This window comes from Xiphophorus maculatus, chromosome 18 (assembly GCF_002775205.1).
Source record: "Xiphophorus maculatus strain JP 163 A chromosome 18, X_maculatus-5.0-male, whole genome shotgun sequence".
Classification (NCBI taxonomy): Eukaryota; Metazoa; Chordata; class Actinopteri; order Cyprinodontiformes; family Poeciliidae; genus Xiphophorus; species Xiphophorus maculatus.
This window is the reverse complement of record NC_036460.1, coordinates 32,503,515-32,531,355: the sequence shown is the minus strand read 5'-3', so window position 1 is coordinate 32,531,355 and position 27,841 is coordinate 32,503,515. Positions and strand designations below refer to the sequence as shown.

The 27,841-nt window shown below is 38.0% G+C and overlaps 1 long non-coding RNA gene across 1 annotated transcript; it reads left to right on the top strand.

Annotated features, from left to right (window-relative positions):
* Window positions 1–21,417: 21,417 nt before the first annotated feature.
* Window positions 21,418–23,970, top strand: LOC111612062. Its single transcript, XR_002754384.1, has 3 exons — window positions 21,418–21,827; window positions 21,920–22,013; window positions 22,780–23,970. It is a non-coding gene; the product is annotated as an uncharacterized LOC111612062 (long non-coding RNA).
* Window positions 23,971–27,841: the final 3,871 nt, after the last annotated feature.

Below are 27,841 nucleotides of genomic sequence, written 5' to 3'. Positions count from 1 at the left end.
CCTTGACAACATTTTAAATCGTACTGAATGGTGCACGTCCGCCTCGCTTAACGTTCTTGTGGTTCTCCGCGTGCCACTGATTACGTTGCGGCGTTCTTTAGCGTCGACGCCGATTTGTGGCGTGACGACGCCGGGCCCAAGCCCGACGGGCGCGCCTTGGCAGGCCCCGGCTAAATTTCTTCAGAAATTTTGTTTTTCTAGTTATAATTCTTTATTTTTCATCCGTAACCGTTAATGCGGCTCATACCGCTGGGTGCACACCTACAAATGAGGTATCAAAACATGCAGAAAATTCACGCCATTGGAGCTATTACTTTTGGTGGGATTTGGGTTTAACGTGGCGACATAATTTGCAAAAAACTACGAAAAAAACCCCATTATAAGTCAATGGGAAAAATCCTAGAAATACCCTATTTTTGAGGATTTTCTGTGTCGTCACAAATTCACCTACAAATGCCATTCAAATTTCATTTTGTAGATACGTCTGTGATCTCTTCGAAAGTGAAGACGGCTCGTCGATACCAGTTACGGTTTGTCCACAATTTGCCTCTAAGCGACCCAGTTTCTCATTTTTCCTAAAGTTAGAGTGCGTCTCTGGCTGCTTAGAGTGAGAGATCAAGACAACTTTTTCAACCCAAATCATTTTTGAAATCGCCATCACGCCCACAAATATCGCACGATTAGTATCAAAATCGGTCCTGACATTGATACGCATGTCTGCTCCGGTAAAATGTTTTCAAAATTTATCTAGACCGTACGGTTTTCTGTCACGGTGCTTCAGAGCAAAGTCATGCGACAGGATTTTCTGAGGCTGTCTCAGGCTTTCTCCCATGTATTTGAATAGAATTTCAGATCTGGGCACAACATTTCTTTCTCTCATTGCTGTAAATGTTCTGAGTGAGGTACAGATATGAATCTCAGGACAATCGCAGAAGACACATAGGCCTCTCATACGCTTCAAACGGTTTTCGAATATGTATTACGGTTCCCGAACAGGAAAGATTTGTTTCCAATGCTTTTTGTCAGTAAAACGTGTTTGCTCAAACACACAATTGTGTGTTTGAGAGCTCAGAGCTCAGAGCTCACACCCTGCTGAGACCATTATTTGCCATAGCAACGGAACTCAAGAGACTATTGGCTGGTGGTTAGACTACAAATACGCATCACTGTAGTTCTATATATAGTGGAATACTCAGTTGAAACAGATCAGGACTGAACTGGCCTTTAGAACTAATTGCTGCTATGGGCTGTATATAACTGATTTAACTCAGTAACTGTTACACATGGGATTAGTTTTGAACTTTAAAATTAAGCATATTGAAAATTTCACAATAAAAGCCCTGAATATTTTTACATGACGTAATTGCTCTTTTTTGGCTTTATTTGACTTTTTCATCCAAAGCACTCTTACACGTGGTATTAGTTCAGAACTTTAAAATGAAGCATACTGAAAATTTCAAAATAAAAGCCTTGAATATTTTTACATCATGTAATTGCTCTTTTTGGCTTTATTTGACTTTTTCATCCAAAGCATTGTTACACATGGTATTAGTTTGGCCCTTTCAAATGAAGCATACTGAAAATTTCAAAATAAAAGCCTTGAATATTTTTACATCATGTAATTGCTCTTTTTGGCTTTATTTGACTTTTTCATCCAAAGCATTGTTACACATGGTATTAGTTTGTCCCTTTGAAATGAAGCATACTGAAAATTTCAAAATAAAAGCCTTGAATATTTTTACATGACGTAATTGCTCTTTTTGGCTTTATTTGACTTTTTCATCCAAAGCACTCTTACACGTGGTATTAGTTTGGCCCTTTGAAATGAAGTTTAACAAAACTTCCAAAATAAAAGCCTTGAGAACATTTTAAATCGTACTGAATGGTGCACGTCCGCCTCACTTAACGTTCTTGCGGTTCTCCGCGTGCCACTGGTTACGTTGCGGCGTTCTTTGGCGTCGATGCCAATTTGTGGCGTGACGACGCCGGGCCCAAACCCCACGGGCGCGCCTTGGCAGGCCCCGGCTAAATTTCTTCAGAAATTTTGTTTTTCTAGTTCTTGCAATTTGTTCTAGGTGCATTTCTATTTAGTTTCCTTTGATTGGTTTATTGTTATGTCCTCTTTAGTTTCTCTAGTATTATTAGTTTGCTTCCCCTTTGTATTGACGCTCACCATCTTCACTCATCATGTCATTCACCTGCTGCGCCACCTAATCATGTTTCACCTGATCTGCCACTATGAGCTCTTGATTTTTCGCTGTTCAGAGTGATTCAGCGTCAGATTCTCTGTTTTCATATCCTGATTCAAATCTACCCATTGTTCCATTTTATGTCCCGGTTTACCTGTTTCTGAATTTTGTGCAATGTGTGCATCCTTTTTTCTTTTACCCCCTATGGTGCGTTTCCGTCGGGGAGCGTGTGGATGGGGAAAGGCAGACTTACAGTATGTAAACCTGTTACAACAACAGCAAAGATCCCATTAAACTGAGGTTCGGCTGGCCGGGGAATGCTCGGGGGTTCACCTAGAGGAGCTGGTCCAAGTAGCTGAGGAGAGGGAAGTCTGGGCCTTTTTACTTGGGTTGCTACCCCCATGACCCAACCCCAGATAAGCGGAAAAAGATGGATAGATGGATGGATTACTTTTTTGTTTAATTCAGTTAGTTTTAGTGAGTTTTTAGAGTATGTTTGCTAGTTTTTATTAGTTATTAGTCAAATGTTGTTCAGTTTGTTTATTTTTTATTAGTTTTAGTTTTTTCATACTTGGTTAACTTTAAGGTGCAGAATTCAAAAAGGTATCGTATTGTGATACGATACCTTTTTACCCAATTCACGTAATCTTTACCCAATTACGTGAATTGGGTAAAGAAAACTCAACAGAAGATACCGTGTTCAAAAAAATTGTATCTTCATCATACATCATTGTTGCATGATGAATTATTGTTGAGCAATAATTTGACTCTGGTTTTCTCCCAACTTATGCTGTTATTTTGCAGACTAAGTGCTGTCAGGAGCATTATGGAATACTGTAATTTATCGACAGCTGATGTTCGTTGCTTGTGTGTGTGGGGGGGGAGGGGAATCAATGCCCCATACTAAATAGATTCATGAAAGCAAAAACAAAGGTTATTACATCTACAGTATAATTTTAGTATGTTTTACTTAGGTTTCTAAATGCACCATATAATGCCAGTTAGTTATAGATATTAACCATTACTGTTTTTATTTATTTCAGTTAATGAAAATGTTTTCTCTAATTCAGTTTTTATTATTTCATTAGTTTCGGTTCACTATAACAACCTTGCTGCCACATTTTATAAGGATAAAACGTGGCATCTTAATCACTATGAAATATGATTAGAACTCAAAATCAAACCCATGTGATATTGATTCCAGAGTAAACCAAATTAGCCGAAGTGTTTTTAAAAAAATTTTTGTGAGGATTTGGGTTTTGTGTCAACTTAGTTCCCGTGTCTTCTTGTTCCACCCCTTGATTGATCCCAGCTGTGTCCTGAAGGTAGCCCCCTGACTACCTTCAGGTATTGTTTTTATTGTTTTATACTTGTGCATATGTATTAATTGTTTTTATCTTGTAACCAGGTTGCTATGTATTGCAATTTTTTTTGCTCAGGTCCCTCTTGAAAATGAGATCTAGATCTCAACAGGGCTTACCTGATTAAATAAAGGAATATATTCCCTGTGTATTTCTACCCACCTGTGTCTGTGTTTCCCTGTTGGGTCCTTGTTGAATGCCTGAACTGTCGTTTGTCATCGTTGTTCCTTTGGTGTACGGTTCAAGTTGCTACCAGTCTGAGCTCTGAGCTCCTTGCCTCTGCTCACATGTGCTGCCTGGATTTCCTGTATTTCATCATTAAATCAATATTTTCACTACAACCTGGGTTCTACCAAAAAAAAAGTGAGGCAAATCTGGATAATTTCCCAGAGCTTTGTTCTGAGCTACTATTACTTGAAATGCTAAAAGACCTAGAGCACAGGTGTCAAACTCCAGTCCTCAAGGGCCAGTGTCCTATAGTTTTTAGATGTGCCACAGGTACAAAACACTGGAATGAAATGGCCTAATTACCTCCTCCTTGTGTAGACAGATTCTCCAGAGCCTTGTTAATGATCTAATTATTATATTCAGGTGTGGTGCAGCAGAGTGACATCTAAAAGTTGCAGCACACTGACCCTTGAGTACTGGAGTTTGACACCCCTGACCTAGAGAATCGGTACTGAATGTGAAACCATAGCTGACACTGGACGAAGATCGGACCCTAAGCAGACCTAGACACAGAGCTATAGAAGTACTTACCGGATCACACAGTCCGAACAGAGTTATGTGTCATTCATTGTTTCATTTACGATGCTGAAGGCAGCAGCAAGCACCAGCTCCTACAGCCAACTCTGTCCTCTTCCTCCATTATGTCCTCCTCAGCTTTATTACTCCGGCCAACTCTATCCTCTTGTACTGGTTGGTTCTTCTCATTATCATCACCTCTTGTGATTTCTACATTTCGATTGATTTCAACAAGCTCCAGTTCAATTTGAAAAGGCTTAATGCAGGGGGCGCTAGAGTGCTGCAATGGAATAGACTCTTTTCTGTTAGGCTCCGTGATATCTCCTCAAATTTTGTTTTTAATACAACATAGTTGTAAATATTTTTAATACAACACAGTTGTATTAAAAAACGAATGCAATCGTTAAAACAAGATATATTCAATCGTGTTTTACTTCAAGTGCGTGGGGTTACTTTTTCACTCTTTATTCTTCAAAATGGGGAAGAAGGACGGCGCACAGAAGGAGACGGCTCAGCCGAGCTCTGGTGTTCTGGATTAACTGGTGGCTAAATTAACTGGTTGAAACCTATGTGCACCACAGATGTTTCTAAATTGTAGGTGGCTGCATCAATGCCTATTGAAAAATGCTAACTATGTGACAAAACCGTTTGCAAAACTTTACTATAAATCCCATTTGAAGCGAATATGTTTAATGTTGCATGTGAAAATTATGTTTCAAAACAAGTTTCTACAGAGTAGCACTCAGTGCGCTTCAAAAACACCGCATTGGAGCATAACCAAATCAATGAGTACAATCCCATTCACATTCAGGTTCACCAGAATAAATTAATATCATCTCATGAACAGCCACAATGTAAACCTAAGTGGATAGTTTCTGCTTTTTGTAACCAGCTCTGATCAGAAAAAAACATTGGAATTAACTCTCAAATACCTGTAGTGTGAGTTCCTTCTAAACACTTTCTAAAAACTTTCTTCCTTTTTTAGCAACACTACCCACAGGAAGTGTCGCTAAACAATGAGGTTGGTGTCATCATATTTAATAAAATTTAAATCACATACCTGATGGTGTTGCTTGTGGTGTTTACGTGTCCAAATAGAGAGGAATATCAAGTAATGTCGATAAGTTATACTGCAATAAAATCTCATCTAAATTATATAAAGTTAACAACTAATGTTGTAGTTGGTGGTGATATCCAAATAGACAAGACAAAATTATAAAAATAAACTTAGATTTGTAAATATCTTTTTCTTTTATATACTCATTATCTTTAAGAGCTGAGAGATTTCAGTTCTTTCCTGAAATATGTGTTTCTTTGAGTGATGTTTTGCAGGAAGCGATGAGCATCCTAAATTGGGAGCTGATACCAGATGGTCTACAGCAAGAGTGATAACTGATGTAGCAGAATAAACAATGGATGATTAAGGGTCGAAGTTTATGAACCAGAGACAGGGGAACTGTACATGGGACCACGGATGTACAAGATACCTCATTGTTCTGTGGGTTCATCAGTTCCTGCATCGTCTCTACAGAAGGAAGTAAACGAGAATTCTGAACTGTGCATTCTACATTACGGCAGCTTGTAGGTGCAACACACCTGTGACTCAAGAAAACAGAAGAAGCAGTTATGCTATGCGATTAACTCAAGATAATTAAATAAGCTATGTAACTAGGACTGCCCTAAGGAAATAAAAAGAAAGGGTGCGGGAGGAGCTTGCTTCAGAGAGGGTAGGAGATTGTAACTGAGGCACGCTCCTGTCTGTTCTCCTTGCAGGTTAATTTAAAACTCACTAGTCTCTTTCTTCTTTTTATGGGTGCTCAGATTCTTCAGTTTGTGGTGTGTGTGTGTGTTTTTTTCTTTCATTTTCTAGCCATATATTAGTTACATCAACATGTAACTAAAAATAATATATCGCCGACACAATATATTAGTTACATCAACATGTAACTAATATATTGTGTCAGCGATCATGCTGGGTATTAAGTACTTAACTTCTTTCTGTGTCCTTTCATATTGTCTGTTTTGCAAATCCCTTTGTTGTCTTTATATACCTGAGCGCTGAAACTTACAATTGTCCAGATGTTCTATTTAAACTGTTTATTGTATCTTGGAGATTCACGGGATTTTGCTCCTTATTTCAGAGTGGTTATGGTAGTTCCCGTAGTGTGTTGCTCTGGTCAGTTTCCAGCAGCCTCCCTTAGTTCAAAGGAAAGCACTGTCTTTTTTTCCACTGCAGTGTGGGAGTGGGAGGCGGGCAGTTCGTGGGGGGACAGTTATTTCCTTGGAGGTGTGGGGGCTTTTTATTTTTATTTTTTTTCTCCCTGTCATTTTCCCCTTTTTCAGCAATGTCTTTTCATCTACTGTTCTGAATGTATTCTGACAGTGCTCCTTTCAGGGTAGCCATAAACCCAATCACCTTCACCACCTGGAACTGTATATGCATGGGTGGGGCTCTCAAGAGGGTCAAGGTCTTTTCTCACTTAAAACATATGTCTTCTGATGTTGTGTTCTTACAGGAAACGCATATCTCACCTACAGAGCAGAGGCGCTTGAGGACGTCCTGGGTATCACAAGTATATCAATCCAACTTCACCTCCAGGGTGAGAGGGGTTGCCATTCTCATCCCTAAAACCATACCATTTATATTTAACTCAGGTGATTGATTCAGGTGGGAGATATGTGCTTGTTACTCAGTGGTAAAGAGTAAAGGGACTTAAACACAGGCAGTTCCAAGAATTCCTGTTGTCAAGAAAATCCGAGCTCATCCCACTTCCCCATGCTGGAGATTTAAGTTTAACAGTAATAATAAATAAAGTTATCTTTAAAATGAATCACTCAAGTGACATCAAGGCCCAGCAGTAGACTTAAGTGTCAATAAAATAAATCTGGTTGTGTGTGTTGTTTTTGTCTCATGCAAACTTTGCTTTAATTTTACTTTTTTCTATCTAATCATAAGAAATCATAGTCAGTCAGAGAGAGTCATTAAACAGGAAAAGCAGGTTTCCTGGAAAAAGAGGAAGTAAGTTCCAGCCTGCAGATTTATAAAAAATAGCTGAGACTATTTCTTATTTTAAATCATGAAAGTTTTAAAGAATGAAATCTAAAACATTTTGAGTAATTTGATAAGATTCAAAGTAAAATACTTATATTAATATTGGTTTACTTGTAATAATATTTACACGAACATTTGTGGGAACAGTTACAAGAAAAACAAGTAACTGTAACTTTGGCATCAAATAATTAGAATCATGTATTATTCTTGGTTTCTTTTCAGAAAAACATCTGTAATAACTCACATTAGGATTATAATAAGTATAATTAATAAGTTATGGTTATAAAATCATAAATGAATGATAAATCAGAGAAGCTGAAGAAAATAAATGTGATATAAGTTATGGTTATAAAATTATAAATGAATGCTAAATCAGAGAAGCTAAAGAAAATAAATGTGATATAAATGTGATTTTGACATTGAACTTGAAATGGTGTAAAAGGTGTAACTGCAATTAAACATCACTGATATGTTGGAGGTAGAGAGTAGGTGAAAGGTGAAAGGCAAGGAACTAACAGGAGAGCAGAGATGATCAACGCCTTATTTAGAGAGTAGGTGAAAGGTTGTGCAGGCAATGGACAGGAGGTTGAGCAACTCTGAGACATTAGCACAGACATCAGGACATAATGTCTGTAAGACAGTGATGGATATGAGATCATCTGTCTGAGCAGTCAGCCAATGAAACAAGCCCAGCAACAGTGCTAGCCAAAGAAACCCTATAAAAGGTGAGTGCAAAAGAGGAACCGTTCGTTGGATCCTCCGGGCAGCTTCGAGCCAAGATCGAGATGGACAAAGAACTCTGCAGTTGAAGAGGAGCTGGGGCCACGGAGCCGAAGACTGTCCTGCCATGGGGACCAACCCGTCTGGCCCACAACCTGTGGCTTCGAATCGCACTTCTCTCATCGGCTGGGTTCAGACCCCAAAGACAAAGATGAAGACAAAGGCAAAGACAAAGACAAAGAAGAAGAACTGGTGCCTTTTTTCCTGCCAGCACCAAGTCCTGTGTGACCTCACCATCCACGCGGAGAGGAGGCTCATCAGACCTGCGGAGATCCTGGCCTTCATCGATCGGCGTCTTCCTCCTGCTGCAACATCTTCATCATCATCAAGCCAGGTCTGGGGTTCGAAACGCCAAACTCCGTCCGTCTCTCTCAAAGGTTCCCTTTTTTAGTTCTCAGTATCAGCAGTAGGGAAAGATAGACTAGATGATTGATTTTACTTATTTGATTATTTCTGCTACTGAATTAAGCTGTACTGACCCTTGCAAAAATGCCTTACTAATAAAATATTTAGCATAAAGAAAATCTAAAAGATGTTGTGGACATTCAGTTAATGAGTCACCTTAAAGTTCTTTGATGGTTGTAAAATAGCTGTGATGTTTGATTCTGGAGAGGAAGAGGTGGAAAATGTTTTATAGGTTGCTGGTAGCCCAAATGTAAAACAACATACTTGGGACTCGCCCGAGTCACTAAAACCTACCTGGTTCAATAACAAATGCAAGTTGTAAAATAGAGAACGAGCGACCGTTAACAGGTGTGCTCTGTGAAACTAGTTGGCTGTAGGCTGCTCAGTCTGGCTAATTCACAGGGGGAAGAAGGGTGGGACACCTGGATGTTGGCCGTCAGAAACCAGGCGAATCGTTTCTCGAAACCAGCTTAAACAGAGTTTACTTCAGTTCTGGACAGGGTAAATCCCAGCAGATTTAGGAAACTCAATTAACCCGTTAGAAGGAGAGCTGGTAGCACATCTCCCCTCTCAGAAGAGGAAGCAGAGAGTGAGAGAGTAGAGACAGAAAGGAGGGGGGGGGTGTTGCGCAACAACACTGTCTGAACTGGAATCTGCACACGGAGATGTGCTGTGCTACACAGAGGTCCGGTGGTTGAGTCGGGGCAGAGTTTTGAGGCACTTTTACGAGCTGCTACCTGAAATTAACCATTTCTTCATTCACAAAACAAAATGGTGCCAGAGCTGATCGACCCAAAATGGAAATGGCACCTCACATTTTTAACAGACATGACAGAAATGCTGAACAGCTTTAACTTGCAGCTACAAGGCCAGGGGAAACTCATTTGTGAAATGTATTCCCACATCAAAGCATTTGAGGTGAAACTAGAGCTGCTTCTGGGACAAATGAAAAACACAGTTTTATTCATCTCCCTGCTACACAAAATCTCTCTGTAGAGAACCCAGCGGTCCCTTTTCCACCTGAAAAGTGTGTGGAAGCACTGGAAATGCTAAAGGCGGAGTTCAGTGTGCGATTCCTTGAACTACATATTTATGCAAAAGAAATACGTCTTTTCCAGAACCCCTTTGTTGCTGACATTGATGAAGCCCAGCCTTCTTATCAGTTTCAGTTGGCCGAGTTACAGAACTGTGATGACGTGACGTGTTCAAGCCCAACAGTCTCATTGACTTCTATGCTGCCCTCTCAAACGACACATACTCTAACATCAGAAAACACGCAATGAAGATGTCCTCACTTTTTGGCAGCACGTATATCTGCGAGCAAACCTTTTCACGTATGAAACTGCTGACAACTTCAATGAGATCAAGATTGACAGATGAACATCTACATCAGTGTTTGGGACTGGCAGTGACTAGAATGGAACCTGACATCCAACTTCTCACAAGCCAGATGCAGGCCCACAGTTCACACTGATGAACGTACAAAGGTAAGCTACAGGTAAGTAAGGTAAGTATAAAAATATAATCATAATAAAATCCATCTCCACAACCATACTGGTAGTGGTACTGGTTGTGCTGTGTAGGTGCTGTATCACTTTGTTCAGTTTCTCAGCCTGCTTGCTTTGTGGGTTTCACAGGGAAGTTGATGAGAGAGAATGCTGCAAACAGCAATGTCTACAGTACAAGCTATTGGAACCTACAAAAAGATTATAAGGAAGGAACACAAGAACTTTGAGAGCCTGCTCATATGAGCCATTTAAGTAAGTGATTCTGCTCTGACAACTAAGCTGAACTTCGACCTGTTAAGATTGTGCATGGCACAACAGAAAGTTTATGTTCCATGGACTTTTTTTATGTGAAGAACCCAGAGAGTGTTATTTGGTTATTATTTATTTCATAAATATTGTTGTTATTTATTTCCTGACTTTTGTTTTGTGAAGAATCCAGAAAGGGTTATTTGATTGTGCTTTCTGGAAAACAATAAATTTTTACGCTTAGGCACTCTTGCAATCATCACACTTTTTTCTGTTACAAACTGACCCCGGCCCCCCCGTCAGAGAAGGGAAAAGTTATGTGGCCCTCAGAGGAAAAAGTTTGGAGACCCCTGTTGTTACTTGTATCCTTAATTCTGTCCCTTTGGCCCTTCTTAACATCTATGCACCCAATTTTGACTGTCCAGACTTTTATAAAAAAGTATGTAATCTTGTAGCAGAGCACAGTGAATATAGGATCATTGTTGGGGGTGATTTTAACAATTGCCTCGACTCTGTGCTTAAGAGGTCCTCCCCTAAATCCGCCCCACCATTAAAGTTCACATCAGTTATAACCATGTTAGCAAGGTCTTTAGATCTGGTTGATGTCTGGTGGCATCTGCATCCTATAGAGAGGCAATACTCCTTTTTTTCTTCAGTTCACAAATCCTCCACAAGAATTGATTATTTTTGGTTGTTTCAAACTTATTACCCCATGTTCTTAAATCTACTTACCATGCTATTCTCATCTCTGACCATGCACCGTTGTCAGTTGAATTTAACTTTGATATGCAAAAAGCACAATACAATTGGAAACTTAATCCCTCCTTGAACTAGGTTCTAGAGAGAGAGAGAGATGGCTATTGCCATCAAGTTTAATCAGGTATCACGTGGATCATCAGAGCATGTCATTTGTTTATATGCGGATGATTTAGTCCTGACACTACTTGATGCTAAGGTCTCTCTTCTTCCGTTCCTTGACATACTACAGAGTTTTGGGCAGTTCTCTGGATTCACAATCAACTGGACTAAATCTGCCTTTGTCCCCCTCTCCGATGGACTTGACTCTGGTTTCTTGAATAGTTTACCATTTAAAATCTCCCATGACTATTTTGTGTGTCTCAGAGTGTATTTCTGTACACTCTAAGCTACTTTTCCAATTAAATTATTTATACTTACTCTAAGCTCAAAAAATGGATTGACAACTGGCAGTTACTTTCACTCTCATTAATTAGTTGTATTAATATTATCAAAATGGTTGTACTTCCTAAGTTTATCTCTTTCGAAATATCCCAATTTTTATTTCTTCCTCTTTTTTAAAACATTGGATTCAATTATTATGCCATTCATTTGGGCATAAATCTTCCTGAATTTCTAAGGCACATTTGCAGAAGGCTCGAGGGGAGGGTGGCTTTGGTCTTCCAGTCTTTTAGCATTATTACTGGGTCTGCAATACAAGGGTTTGGACATTCTATAGATCGGGGCCCGCTGGGGCAGGGATCCCTTTTGCCTCTTTTCCTGGCTAGCCTCAGATTGAATCCCATAACTTGTTCCTACAAACTTCTGCTTCTCTGCCTGCAAAATTTTTTCTAAACCTGATATTCCTCTTAAGAAGTTCGTTGCTGACTTTGCCATAAATAAAGAGGGTCTTAAAACTGCCAGATCTGTCTATTTATGCCCCTTTGTGTCATAACCCCTGCTTTAAGCCAGTTTTTTTAGATCCTGCCTTTGAGCTCTGGTCGAGCAGGGGCCTCTCCTCTCTCAAGGACCTTTTTATTAATAAACAGTTTTTATCATACCCACAGTTACACTCTACAATCTGACCCCAAATCATTTTTTTCACGATTTGCAGGCTAGGAGCTTTGCAAACCAACTTAGTTCAAGTTTAAATCAGCGTTCGGTGCGGCATATTTTTTTATGATGTCCTTATTAAACCTCCCACTTCCAGACATCTTGTTTTACAGTTTGTGAATGTTTTTTCTGTAACTATATCATCCATTCATATTAGAGATACATGGTCCAAAGATCTGGGAGTTACAATTTCTACTGCACTTTGGGATCGTGCTCTGATAGAAATAATAAATATATAGCTGCAGCTCCATTAATGCTAGACTGCAGCTAATCCAGTTTAAAGTGGTATATCGCCTGCATCTGCCCTGAGTCTGAATCTTCAAATCCCAAAATTAAAATAATCTACGCATCAAATATTCTCAACCCTACATGGAGCCAGCACCACCTTTTCACTGAGAGTCCAGGATGGCATCTCCTCTCTAATTTTCCCATTCTAATTCAGCTGCCGGGCATGGCCCTTTTGGGGGGGTGGGGAGGATCTCCAATGTAGCTGCTTCAGCTTCAACCTCCATTTCAGCAGCTCGAATCCCCAGCATTTTATGAAATCTGTTCTACTGCTGTAACCTGTTTCCCGATGGGTCATTTCCGCAAGCAATCCCCCATCGTCGCTCTCCGCAATAAGCTGTAGTGTCTGAACCATAAAGCCAAACCTCCCCAATCCTCCTCATGTCATCAATTGGCATCTATCAATTTTATCATCTCTATTTGTACAGCCCCGGTCATTTTAACACCTTTGCTGATAAGCTGTGTCTCTCAGCCTTCATTCAGTCCACTCCAACTATTGGACTAAATCACCCACTTCAAATCTCATTCTCATGTCATGCACTGTAATTTTATTCCGTATATTTTCTCAGTTTTTCATCCTCATATTTTTTTGAGTCTTAGCTTTTATTTCTTTATGCTCGTCTATTGTTCCAAGGCCCCTCATTCTTGCAACCTTGAGATTAGAATCTATATATGACATCATTCAGCCCTTTAGATTACGTTCAACTAATTTTCAAGGTATTCTCTCGGCCTTACGCCATCAGCTTCGTCATTCATCTTAAGCATTCTCTTCATATAATTATACGTATCTACTCTCCATGTTCGCAGCTTCCCTCAGTGCCAGATGAGCACTGCGCAATTGACTGGTGGTGGTTGGTCAACCTCATACAAAAGTCCATGCTCTTATCCCGCTAATGTTATGCATATCTTTCCCCTTTGTCCTTCACACCCTTATTTTCAGGTTTCTTTCCAGAATGTTCTCATCTCTCGCCCGCATCCTCTAACCATCACCCTGTGAGTCTAATCCAAGCTCTAGCATCTCATCTCATAGCAGGCAGTTATCTTCTCACTTTCTAATCTATTCCCTCTTCTATCTTTTTCTTGCTATCTCAGTAACGCTCAGCTGGCCTCTTTCATAGCATCACCACATCACCTCAGCTGGCTTTTATCTACCAGCATCTCACCGTCCTACACCTCACAGCATCCCCAGTTGGCCTTCATCTACCAGCACCCGCAATTTAAAGCCTAACAGCGTCCCCAGCTGGCCTTCATCTACCAGCACTCCGCCATTTACACCTTGCGGCGTCCCCAACTGACCTTCATCCACCAGCTCCACATTACGTAATGTCACCTTCTACAGACTCCTCAAGTCCCAGCCCGTAATACACAAGTTAGCGTAGCTTCTCCCGCCTTTTCCCACTTTCCCTGTGTCTAATTCCCCGGCCTCGGCTCTCCTTTTTGTGGGATGACATACCTAACCAGCATTGGGAATGCTCATCCGAACTTATTGCAAGTCACAGCTCGATGTCCTCAGCCAGGGCTCGAGCGCCAAAGAACATTAATGCATGTATGTCAATAAACCTTTTTAATCGCTGTCTTTCTCCGTCTGAGTCTCTCCAGATTGAAATCAACCTTGTGGCAACACGTACTTCCACAAATAACAGAGTAACAACATCATATATCCTTAAATCATTCTGGCAGACTCCCATTCTGATGATCTGGCAAATTAAATGATGAGGCTGACTGATGCAACCGGTAAGTTAGTGCCAATCAGTACTGGTTAGTACTGAGAAAGAAAATTTGAACCATTTTCTTTTTTTTTTTCTGAATAAATGTAGTTACATTTTTGGTTGGATTTTTCTGAAATGTTTCAGATTAACTGATTTTACATCTTTTTATACATCTTTATTAGTGGTACTCTGTGTCTCTGCATTTCCTTCCTATGAACCCAGAAGGTTCATAGGAAGGATTTCTTTTCGTCACTTTCTCATACTTTTACATGAACCGAAAGCCAGCTGGTTAATTTTATTGTTCTTGGAGAATGAACACCTGCTACAAATATTCTTTTTCTCTTTGAGCTCACCTTTTAGAAGTATACAGTAGAAAGAAAAATGCTATTCTGTTTGAACTCATTTTCTGTGACTTTACCATGAATGAGCTGGCATCGGCCATGTGAAAGCCACATCAGTTGACACATCTTTCTGTTTACTACAAAGCTTCAGTGTCCCCTGCAGCCATAAGCAGCTAATGTATAGTGGTATAGTTTCAGTTCCATCAGACCGCCCTCACCCACCACCCCACACACCCAGACAATGCTGCTCCGCTTGGCTAGCGTATTGTTCAGTCTGTGAGAACCAACTTCCTATATTAGGAAACAGAGAGAGCAAACCTCCTGCCTATTCCTCAACTTTCCACAGACATAATAGCATTCTTAGAGCAGGAGAGTGATGAGGGAGAAAGTTGCACACTCTTCACACTTCAGTGGTCCTCACCCCTTCCTTCCCAGTCTACCCTCTCCCCCTCCACACCCCAACCATTGCCTTCTCCTTCTTCACCCCCACCTTTTGTTCCTTCCCCTCCAGCACACACACTTTTCCTCTTAGAGAATTCTTTTGAAAAGGGACAACGGGATAGAGTGAGATCAAAGCAGGCCAAGTGCCACACAGTATAGCGGCACACACAAATGTTTAAAACATTTGCTGCATTGAAAGTTTGTCAGTTCAAGATGCTGTCGATATATTTTATGATTTTTTTAAAAAGTGATTTAAGTGTAATTAAATGTTCAAATAGGAAATACTTTTAATCTGTGTCTAACCACCTCAGTTAGAGCATTGAAGATGGGTCGTGGCTGCATCTTCCAACATGACAATGACCTGAAGCACACAGCCAGCATAACCAAGGAGTGGCTCCGTAAGAAGCATGTCAAGGTTCTGGAATGGCCTAGCCTGTCTCCAGACCTAAGCCCTATAGAAAGTATTTGGAGGGAGCTTAAACTCTGTGTTTCTCAGCAATAGCCCAGAAACCTGGCTGATATAGAAAAGATCTGTGTGGAGGAATGGGCCAAAATCTCTGCTGCAGTATGGGCAAACCTGGAACCAGCAGTAACACAGAGATTAATTATTTAAAAAAATTATACATTGTGATTTCAAGATTTTGTTTTTAGATTATGTCTCTCATGGACATGCACCTAAAATGAACATTTCAGACCCCTCCGTGATTTCTAAGTGGGAGAACATGCAAAGTCGCAGGGTGTTCAAATACTTACTCTGCTTGATGTGTGTTTTTGATGAGATACTGACATTATAACATGATATACAGCTAAAAAAAAAAGGTTGACTAATTACCTCCTATCTATCCCACTTTAAACTTACATTTTGAAAGTAGGAAGCAGGACAAAAGATGAATTATGTCTTCTGGTAGACATAATTCTACATCTCATAATTCTACGAGAATTACATCTCGAGTCCCATTAAACTCCTTTTAAAGCTTATTCCTTCTAGAATAAGCTTCTTATTCCTTAAAGCTGCAGTATTGAAATGTGCACATAGTGTCCCTTCCTTTAAGCCTGGACTCTATTTCTCTGCTTGTGACAGTCTCATTCAGATGACACTTGAAGCTACTGCACTGCTGTACCATTGACAGTACCATGCCTGGCCTGTCAATGCTTTATCCCTGATGTGGTCCTTTAACATCCTAATTGATTTTACCCCAGGGGCAAAAAACTCTCTGCCTCAAAGAATCTGTGGAGAGAGCTAAAAATTAGGGTCATGTCAGTTGGTAGGACTTCCAAGTTCAAAAACCTGGAGCTCATGGAAAGCAGACCTTTAAATAAGCAAATATCAGTGGAAATATCAGTGACTGTTTTTCAATACAATCTCAACAAACCATATTTTTATGGACGTAAACCATATTTTTCATAACTGCCATTTTTTCTTTTTTATTAGAGATCCAAGTTTCAGTTCCAATTAGTAACAAACTTCTTGGCTGACAAAGCCCTAAGTCTCCCAGGATTATAGGGCATTGTAGGCTTACCAGTAATACCTGTAATTTGGAGGATTTAATCAGTATGTTTACACAAACTTCATAGGATTTAAACTAAAAAGAAAAGAAAATGAAAATATTTCCATTAAAAATTCATGCCTTGGAGTATTTCTGTACAGTATTACCCTTTATAGACTCCAACATGGGTCAGTGACTGGTAGCACCACATTTCTTTAATCTATCCTGTTTTTTTCTGCAGTCAAATTTTACAAAACTGTTCTCAACTTCCCAAAACCTTCTGTAAAGACATTTAATTCCTCTTTAGGCAATATTTGCATAATATTTTAATAGAACATCTTTAAATTACTTTCATGATGTTATTATCATTTAGGTCTTTAAAGGAGAGTATGATTTTGTAGCTCTATCTTAGAAAATACTTAAAAATGCAAAAAATAATTGCCTACATTCATTCATTTCATAAAATACATGTCAAGAAATACTGAATTAGTATTATTGATGTTATAGAGTGAAATTGGTCAATGATTGGCAACAACATTGATTTTGATCATTGTTATTATTTATCACATTGTATTTGCAGATTAAATACACACACACATAGGGAGCAAACACCCCTGCTGAGCAAGTGCAGGGATACAGTAGAGAGCAACATTTTTGAATTAAGAAGAAAACTGAAACTTTTAAACCAGTGGCCTCGAGCAGCTTGGGGCTGAGAAGAAAGGACATTTTTAAACAGTGATATATATTCTTAGCTGATTAAAATATGTATGCACATTCAAACTCTCATTCTTAAATGGAGGAACAAGTTTTATCTGACTTCAGAAGTTTAGAAACAATTCAAAGTAAAAATGTTTCTGTCAGTGGGATGAAGCACTGTATTAGTAGATATTATTAGACTGGGATTTCAGAATGGACTGCTGTGTATGGTTGGGGCTGTTTGGTTCAGCCAGAAGTCACATCAATCTGCCACAAGCCTGGCTCCCTTCAGCCCACTTCAACTCTTCCAACAACTTACAGTACAAACTACAGTACGTGTCAGTTGTACAACAGCTTCAAAGATTGGACAAACCTTGTTTGAAAATGATCCCAGTTAATTCACAACCATCTGAAGAGTCGGAATATGATACAGTGTACGTCTGCTAGGCTCTTTAGCTTCCACTGATGTATTTATTTGTATTCAACAGTTAACACTCATGTCACGTCTCTCTGGATTGTAGAGGTGGGCTGATTTATCCAAAATATTGATAATATCTATACCAAGTCTGTATCGGATCAATACTAGATTGATACGTTGGTTTCAGATTCTTTTTGAAATGTTGTTTTATATGTTTGTTTGTCATGTTAACGTGTTATTAAAGTGTTTTGTAGACATACAAAATATTGTTCAAATTCTGTCCTTGGTTTTAGCAAATAAAACTGAATTTTACTATCCAGTTTATAACTGGAAATAAAATAAAGCTGGATGTTTTAGCAACATCCCATCTAGAGACTTGTATGAATGTATAAAACTCATATTTATTTGTTTTATACATATTGACAGTTGAATTTGTATAAAGAGGATGTGGATGCAGGACAACTATGTCTTTATTTACATTTGTTATGGAGGCTGACAATCAGTTCATACTAAAACACATTAGAGGCACTCACAGCTCGAATGACCTTTAAACCAGCAGCTTGTTAGTTTACAGTAATTTGTCACCTCTGTTGCAGGTAGCAACTATTAGTCAGAGCTCCACTTATACATAGAGCAGGAATAGATATGCTCTGAACACTTTTATACTGTTTTGAGTATGTCACAGCTCAGGAGTTATTTCTCTGACATCGTTCCACAAATTATCAATGAGGTCAGTCACATCCACTGTGAAGCAGAGAAACAGGATGGGTTCCTCTTTGGTTGAGAAAACAAAACCTTTGTTTGCACTCGAGAGTAAAAATAGGAATGGAGCAGACTTTCTGGAAGAGGTCTTTACATGTATTTTACTGCACACTTTTCTGACAGACAAACGATGACCCAAATCTAAACTTCTTGTCTCTTTTTTATCTTTTCTGATAAATTCATTCAAGGAATATGCACCAAATATACACATAAGGTGCAAGTACAGTACAGACCCAAAGTTTGGACACACCTTCTATAATTCAATGGGTTTTCTTTATTTTCATGACTATTTATAAGGCAAGAAATCCCACTTATTAACCTGACAGGGCACACCTATGAAGTGAAAACCATTTCAGGTGACGACCTCTTGAAGCTCATCAAGAAAATGCAGAGTGTGTGTGTCAGATTTAAACACCTATTGAGACAGATTAAACAAACACAGGAAAGACAAGAGAGTTAGATTCTTTTGTACTCGCGAGGAGAACAGCCAGAGATGTTTTCAGTCACACATCTCTTCCGTTCTGAAAACATATGTGTCCGTTCTCCATTTATATTGCTGTTAGGATCCCTGTTACAGAGAGCGTCTCAAAGGGGTGGGGAAAACACTTCAATCACATAATTGCAACGCAAATGCTAGTCACTAACAAAACACATGGTATCTACACACTAGATTATTCTGTTCCAGACACAGGATAACACAGAGCAAGTTGTATGTCTTCATGGCAACAGTTTTATAACTATCTAACAGGTCAAGGATGCAGAGGTTTCTGCTGAGCGATAACCCTGTTGAAAACGGTTCTCTCTGCTCTTCCTCAGAGACCTTCTGAGAAAGGAATCAAAGTAATTCAACAACACAGAAACATTCTTTATGCTAAGATGAAACAAATAAAAGCATATAAGACAAGAACATTATAAAGGCACATGAAACAACAAATATTTGATAATATATACAATTTACCTAACAGTGTGCAAAGCAGTAATCACAGCAAAAGGTTGCTACTTTGAAGAAACTAGAATATAAGGGGTATTTTCACTTGTTTTACACTTTTTTGTTTAGTGCATATTTCCATATGTGTTATTCATAGTTTCGATGCCTTCAGTGTGAATCTACGATGTCAATAGTCATGAAAATAAAGGAAACTCATTGAATTAAAAGGTGTGTCCAAACTTTTGGTCTGTACTGTAAGTTTTTTGAAGAGAGAGGCATTAGGATCTATAAAATAAAAGTGTCAACTATTAATGGTTGCATTTGAACTGAAACTGAAACAGGGAACATTACAAAGACATAAAATCTTATTCAGTATTTTTGATCTACTGTCTGTACATATCTTAGCAGACTTAAAATAAGACAAAACTAACTTACAGATAACCCTTCAGCAAGAAATAAGAGCTTGTTTTAAGTAAATAATTCCTTGTTTTTTATTTTAATAAGTACCTGTTCTTCTGTCAGATTATTACACTTATAACGAGACATTTTCTCCATGTTTTATATGTGAAATAATCTGTGAGTAGAACATTTGCTTTTTCATCAATATTAAACAGTTATTAACTTCAAATAAACTCACAAATCTTGCTGAAAAGTTACTTGAAAAGTTTGTTTTGTCTTAAACTGTAAAAAGAAATTGGTTGAACAAACTTAATTGAATCGCTCCAATTTGGAACAAGAAATTCTATTAAGTTAATCCAACTTAATTTATGAAGTTTAACTAACTCATTATTATGTCTAGCTAACTCAATTTATTACATTTGTTTTAACTGAATTCATTTGTGTTTTATATAAAAAATTTAAGTCAGTCTTACTCAAATCATTTAGATTACTTCAAATAAAGAAGGAAACTACCAGGGTTTTTTGGTTCAGACGGCCTTTTCTTGACAGTAGTTAGACAGGAAAATGGGTAATGACAGAGGAAGAAGACATGCAACTACACTGTTAAAAGTCATACTCTCGATTAGTTGTCATAACGTTTTTCTATAAGTTACTTCCAATTAACATAATGAGTTATGTAATTTCAACTTAATTTCCTGAGTTATTGGCATTTCAACTCGAGGAGGTGAGTCAGTTCAGTGAAACATAAATTTAAAGGTGTGAACATAACTTGACAATCTGAGTTTTAAAAAGGTAACCGGATCTTATAAAAACTGATCACCACTGGCAATATTAATGCGAGATACAAATAGTGCCGGAAATTCGCTCTTTATCTGATAAGGGACTAAATATGATGTAAGATTTAATCAGACTTTATAAAGTTCTCCATCCCAGTTAGAATTGCATATTAAATGAAGAAGAGGAACATCACCTGACCAGATTAAGGACGTCGAAAGCAAAGTCACGGATGAATACCATTTTTTCCAAGACCTCTGTCCCAAAGGCGTTCAAATTCGGCGGGACATTTTCTTGAAATGCGAAGCGAGCTGGAGTCATAGTAAGGTAAGCTTCATTTGTCGTTTTTTTGATAATGCCATCCATTTTTAGAATATGTTAAGAGCTAAAAGTTCGTGTCTCTGTTACATGTTTAAACACAGGACATAAAACAACAGCTTGCTAATTGTCGAGGGCAGGAGTTAGTCAATGCAGACGAGCCTAGCTAAACGCAGTATGCTACTCGGTTGCGCTTATAGAACTTTTCTTAAGAGAAAATACAAGCAGCTACCACGATTTTTGTATTGTACACTTCCTCAGAAACACATATGTGGCGCTTGGTCAAAGTTTTGCATTGACGTGCTGACTGCAGGTGAGTTAGCGGCTTCGGGAAAGGCTTTGCGTCAGTAATTAGTCGTGTTTCTTGTCAGTAATTAGCCGTGTCCTTTGTTTCATGTGTTGGTGCGCACCTGTGTCCCGTTTCTGGTTGACGGTGACAAATGCAATTTCACTGTTAAAGAGAGGAAACTACCTCCAGCGGCAATTGCAGATTAAACTGTATTCTGAATTTTACAGTAATTATTTATCAAGCGTTTGTCTTTGCTCAGTCTGGGCGCGCCTAAGAGTATAGCATATCAGGGAGCTGCGGTGGCTTCCAGATAGTCAGGACCCCACTGTAGGTCCTGAAAAATCTTTTTTAAATTTTATTACATTTTAAAGATGACTACTAATTTACTTTAGTTGTTACTAAAGAGTGTGCTTAGGTCACCCTAAAATGAATTAAACTAGCATGATGAATTCTGTTCTTGTTCATTTGACCCAATATCGAGGTATATCATTTAAAATAAATTGGGGGCAGTCTATGTTACTGTTATTGTGCGGGTCAAATTCTGAAAACTTTGGAACCTCTAGTTTGGACAATGAAGCTGGTGAAGATAACAATTTAGACAAGTTATTTTAACTAAGTGGCAAAACTGGCATTTGTATGTATTAATACTTTTTTTTTAAAATACCATAATCTGAAATGTATGGGTTTTTTTGTGCAGGTGGTCCATTATTTAAAGTTTGGCAAAAACTGTGGATGAAGTGGAGCTGTCAGTGGCCTGGATCTGAGACTGCTGGAGGTCTACAAAGCAGCAACCAAATCTGGAAAGAAGCAGCCACTCAAAGACATTTTGGACTGCCTTGCAAAAGATGTGAGCAGAACTGAAGATGGCTAGAAAACTAGGCATAATTTGTTATTTTTGTTAAAATATATTCGTCTTACTGCATGTCTCATCTCTTGCAGGACACGAATGAAAGGTGAAAGGGTTGCTGCTCTGCTTGGTTTGCCACGCTACATATCTGGGGAAGATCCATCAACTGTCATCAGGATGTGTGATGTAAGACTAAGACATGTTATTACAAAGACTATTTACATATTTACCTATTTCTCTTTCTTGCTATAATTTCTTAAAAATCTTTTTGTAGTATTTGTGTTTGCAAAAACTTATTTTTAGTCCTTAAGAGACATTACTTCCTGTTTACTACAGTCATGCATAACATCAAATTCTGATGTAATTACTCCGTCTGTCCTGATTGATTTTGCTCAAAGCCAGTTGATGGAAACATGCCTGATTTGCATTTTCTTTCATTTCTTTTGACATTTGAAGAATTTGATGATTTAAAAAGTACATTAAAATGGAAACATTTCTAGTGTCCTACATTTTTAGAATAATTTCAGCGCTTCACAATGTTGGTTTTTAATCTGCCATACACTGTGCTCATGTGCATGAAAATACAAGTTCTGTGGATGAAAAACGTTTGTCAAAAAGGAGGACTACCTGATGACAAAGTAAAGTGCTGAAAATATGTTGAATATGCACACATAAACTGGCTTTTTTTCAGGTGGGACTTATTTTCAATGTCTAAAGCTTCTTGATGTTGGCCTCATCCACAACAGTGGCCTGTTTCATTGCCATTATGCTCTATGCTTTGTCAAACTGGGAGTGTGTGTCAGGGTATTCTCTGACTAAACAGAAGTGCATCATACAACCCCACAAGTGTCAAAACATGCGGATTGTTAAACTTCACAATAGCTTAAAAATAACTGAGTATTTGCATTCTTTACTTGCACACAAATGTCATTATTTCTTTTCTATTTTTAAGGCTCGTGCTGATATTCTGGATGATGCCATGAAGGGGATGCAGGTTGGTCTCCTGATTGCCTGTGAAGGTAGTGAACTGGGGGCCATCCCACACGAGGTCTTCGACGTGGCAGTTGTGGTGGAGGAGACCATTGTGCTTCACAACATTAAAGATGTGACACTTGGCTTTGCTATGCTTATGGGTGTCATCTACTGTATCAATCTCAAGTATCCAAATGACATGAAGTATTCGTTTGAGTTTCTTCAGAGAGTGGTGATGAAGATCAGACCAGACCAGGCCTCAGCTCGAGTACATGGTTTGAGAAACAAAATCTTGAGGTACAAACTGTAACATTTGGTGTGTTTACAGTTTTGTTTTCTTAAATAAGAGTTCCTGTAAGAATTTGTTCAGTTTGTTCTATGCACTAAATGTTAATACTAATGGTTATGCACTAAAACATTTAGCATTGTGCTGAATTTGTGGAAAAACCTCTCAGGGTTTTTGTGAGTTTGTTAAAACACTGATCGTTTTGCACTTTTTGGACTGTTTTTGAGAGAGCTAGCTAGTTGTATTGACTTTGCACTGCCACTGTTCAACGTGGTTAGAATGTTTTTTAAAATAATGGTCTGATTTAAATGGAAGACTGAAACTCACCAATAAAATACACTTAAAATGCACCAATTAAATAAATAAGAAAACTTCACCTCATATCTTATAATTTACCTTGATATTTTTCCAGCTTAGTTCCTACAAACAATATTTTTGTAGCACATAATTTAATATATATGTGTGTTTACCCTTTACTTATAGATGCATTCATGTCTTAAGTCTGTGTGTGTGTGTGTGTGTCCCCTTCCCTCAAGTCTTTTTAATTGTTATTTTTACATATCTCTGTCTTGTATTAGGCCTCATTTTGCAAATAAGTTGTGCTGTCTTTCTTGGGTCAGCTCCTTCACTATTGGTCAACAGACAAGAAGGAGCAGAATCCATGTGCAGATCTGTTGACCAATAGTTGAACTTACCCAAGAAGGACAGCCCCCCTTAAGATGGTCCCCACAGCCAGCTGACTTTAGAAAAATGTCACTGCCCACCTTATTTGCAAAAAAAAAATAGCAGAAATGCATAAAGTTTTTTGGGGGGAAAAGGATAAAAATAAACATTTAAGAGTCATAAATGAATCTACAAAGGGTAAAAACAAAATGTTTACAATAAAACATTAGGTAAAGTTCTTAATTGGTGCCTTTTAAGTGCATTTATTTGAGATTTATATAAAAATATATATATTTCTGTTTGTCAAAAAATTAATTTCTGTTTTTGTCACTTTTGGTCCTTCAATAAATGTCAACACTTCTGATTGTCTTGAACAAATGTTTTCTTTTATGCTTGATTTAAGGCTTGTCTCTTTTTTTGATAGAGAAAGATAAAAATAAATGTATAATATTTTAAATGGAACCGCATTTTGTGTAATTATTTTTAGGAAACTGGTGAACTTGGCATTATTAGTGGAGAAGGTGAGCAATATTTGGAAATGTTAGTTTACTTAAATTGCAATTTGAAGTTCTGTAGCTGCCTTAAACTCTTGAGTTAAATTAACTCAAAAAGGGAATTGGTATGAATACAGTTAGTCAGTTTAACTTTAAAATGAGAGTTGAAAGTATATATAATTGCTTGCTACTTTAACAAAATAAAGCAAGTTTTTTTGAATGGTTAATGTAACTTTGCAAGTTATTTAAACTCGGAGTATGAAGTTCATACAACTAGTATTCATTAGTTAGACAAATGGCATAACTTAATTATTTGAGTTCAAATAGAATATGATTGTAAATTTACTTGACAAGAGTACTCAATTTTTTGAGAATGAATAATGTTCTATAGTTAGTCATTTCAACTTATGGTATCATATTTAATCAATGAATTATCAGCAATTGGTCTAGTTTTCTAGCTTGCCATCCTAAGTTGGAAAAAAACATTATTTCAAGTTGTGTTAACTTGTATTTTTAAGGCAGCTGCTGAACTCAAGTTTTTAAGTTTAACCACCCTAATTATTTTTACAGTGTAAGGTAATTAGGCTGGAATCAAACTTGTGATGGCCACAGTGAGGACTAAAGTCTTCTTATGTGAGTTGTGCTCTACCCCTGCACCACCACAGCACTTGGTATTTTTAGCGTACAATTCTTAGAGTGCACTCTCAAAAGTGTTCTTTTTAGATAATACTCTTAAAACCTGTATTTGAAATGATTATGTTCAATGCCGTGTTCATATCCTACTTCTGATGTCATGACGTAACCTTCATCAGCGATATATTGTATACCAACTGTGGTGGCGCAGGAATAGAGCACAACTTAGATCTTAACACACCATAGCATTTACGATTTCAGCCTGTTGATCTTTGCTGTGGGTCTTCCCCTTCTTATTTACTAAGTTAAACAAACTTAATAAATGAAGTTGGAAAAACTATTTTCTTTTTTCAATGTACAAGATCTTTGAAAAATTAAAACATGCTAAAATATACATTTAAAATAATTGAAATTCCAGCTGTATTTTAAGTACAATGTGAGTGTCATTTTGGATATTTTAGTTTGGAACAACTTAAATGTTTGAGTTGACTTTCTGTAGAATTTAGTTAAAGAGATTTTAATTATTTATTAGACAAAAATAAATGATTTGAGTAAAAGTGACTTAAATTTTGTCTTGGAGTGGTAGTTGTAGGTGGTGAGGATGAAGCGAAGGACCCAGATAGTTGAGTAGTAGTGATGATTTAATGAGAAAGTTAAAGAAAGTTACTTGATTGTGCTATAAAATTATGTGGCTGGAAACACACAATACTGCCCCTTTAGCACAAATAGCATCTAGATGTGAGGAGATTATTTGCCGGACTTCAGTTGAGCAGAAGGGCCGGTGTGACTGCTTCAGAACCTACTGATCTGCTGAGATTTTAACACATGTAATAGAAAATTTCATTTTAAGTATTTACTTTTAATTTAATCTAAATTTGGATTGATTGTGTTTTGTGTATATGAATGTTTTTCTTTAATATTTGTCACGATGTAAGTGGGAGAAAACTTGCAACTATGAGTTTATTCTCCTCTAGTAAGGGAGAACTCGCTTCTGATAAGACTCCTTGTCAGCTCTTATTTCCTGCCAGTTATGTTATAAGTTTTTTCAACAAAAGTCCAAATGAAATCGTTCCCTCCAAAGAGGTGAGGAATTAGCTCAGATCTAAATGGGAGGAGCTAGTCAATGACCTGAAGAGAGCTGGCACCACTGTTTCCAAGGTTACTGTTAAGAAACGTCTTAACGTCATGGTTTAAAATGGTTTAAAATCATGCATGGTACGGAAAGTTCCCCTGCTTAAATCAGCACATGTCCAGGCCTGCCTTAAGTTTGCCCATGACCATTTAGATGATCCAGAGGAGTCATGAGATAAATTTATGTGGTCAGATAAGAACAAAATAGAACTTTCTGGTCTTAATTCCACTCTCCATGTTTGGAGGACGAAGAATGATGAGTACCATTCCAAAAACACCACCCCTACTGTGAATCCCAGTTTAACTTCTTCCATTTTATAATAATTGTTCCAACAGTTGATCTTTTTTCACCAAGCTGCTGGGCAATTGGCCCATTGCCTTTTCCAGCCTTGTGGAGATCTACAATTTTGTCTCTGGTGTCTTTGGACAGCTCATTGGTCTTCACGCACAACCTCAAACAGGTGCTTGTAATTTAGAATAAGTGGAGTGGAGGTGAACTTTTTGGAGGAGGACTAACAGGTCTTTGAGGGCCAGAATTTTTGCTGATTGGTAGGTGTTCAAATACTTATTTGCAGCAGTAACACACAAATAAATTATTTTTAAAAATCATACATTGTGATTTCCAGATTTTGTTAGATTATGTCTCTCACAGTGGACATGTGCCTACAATGGAAATTTCAGACCCCTTCATGATTTCTAAATGGGGGAACTTGCAAAGTCACAGGATTTTGAAATACTTATTTCCTCACTGTACCTGATTCCTTTTTTCCTGCATGCTGGAGGAAATGTTGAATCTCACAAAGGTAACCATTTGGGTGCCTAAATGCTTTCACAAAGATCCTCCCTGGAGCTATAGTCTCCACCAAAGCCTCTGCCTCACAGAGAAGTCCTCCTTCTGAAGGTGGAAGGTAAGAAACAGAATGAGCTTCTTAAAGAGACAGAGGCCAACCTTAACGTTCAAACCAAGAAGTCAAGTTTCGCTTAAGTCATATTTGAAATATATAGCATTTTTATAACAACTGCAGAAAACGTATTTGATTGTGCTATAAAATGAGACTATGTGCCTGGAAATAGAGAATACTGCCAGTTTAGCAGTCCATTTAAATGGACCATTTATGGACTAAAACCTGTATTGCTTACAATAGAGTTAAAAAAATAAATCACAATGTGAATTGACATCGATGTAATATTCGTCCACTTTCTTGGTAATGGCTTCCTTTCTCTCTTCTGACACACATTGTGGTGGAGTCTTCCAGAAATCCAGACTATGAGCCAGAGATGAGAGATGTATTACAAATGGAGGGTGGAAGGAGATATGTGCACTTCAGACACATAAATGTTAATCAGATATCAATACATAAGCTGTACTTTAGTACTGGGAAACAAGCCGTTTGCTCCTATGTGCTTTGATGTCCACATGCTGTGTGTAGGAGGGTGTGTGTGTGTGCGAGGGAGAAAGATGGACAGATGAACATGGACTCTATATCCAGAGCAGTTAACAGATTTTTGCTGACGTGTGCCACATGCACAGACTATGAGACAAATGACATCACAATGTCACACTTTGTGTTCAGTAAAAAACATTCATGCAAACGGCACCTAAGGATTCAGTAATATTGTGGTCCAAAGAATTCTGTCTAATTCCACTCGCCATGGAATTAGACACCGCGAGTGTCTAATTCGCCAGGTAATTTTTTATGACAGAAAAAGTAGTCATAAAAATATGTCTACTTTTTATGTAGTCATTCTTAATTAATGAGAAAAGTAATATTTAGTATTACTAATTATTACAAATTACTAATTATTAGTAATACATTTATTTCAGTAAATCAATT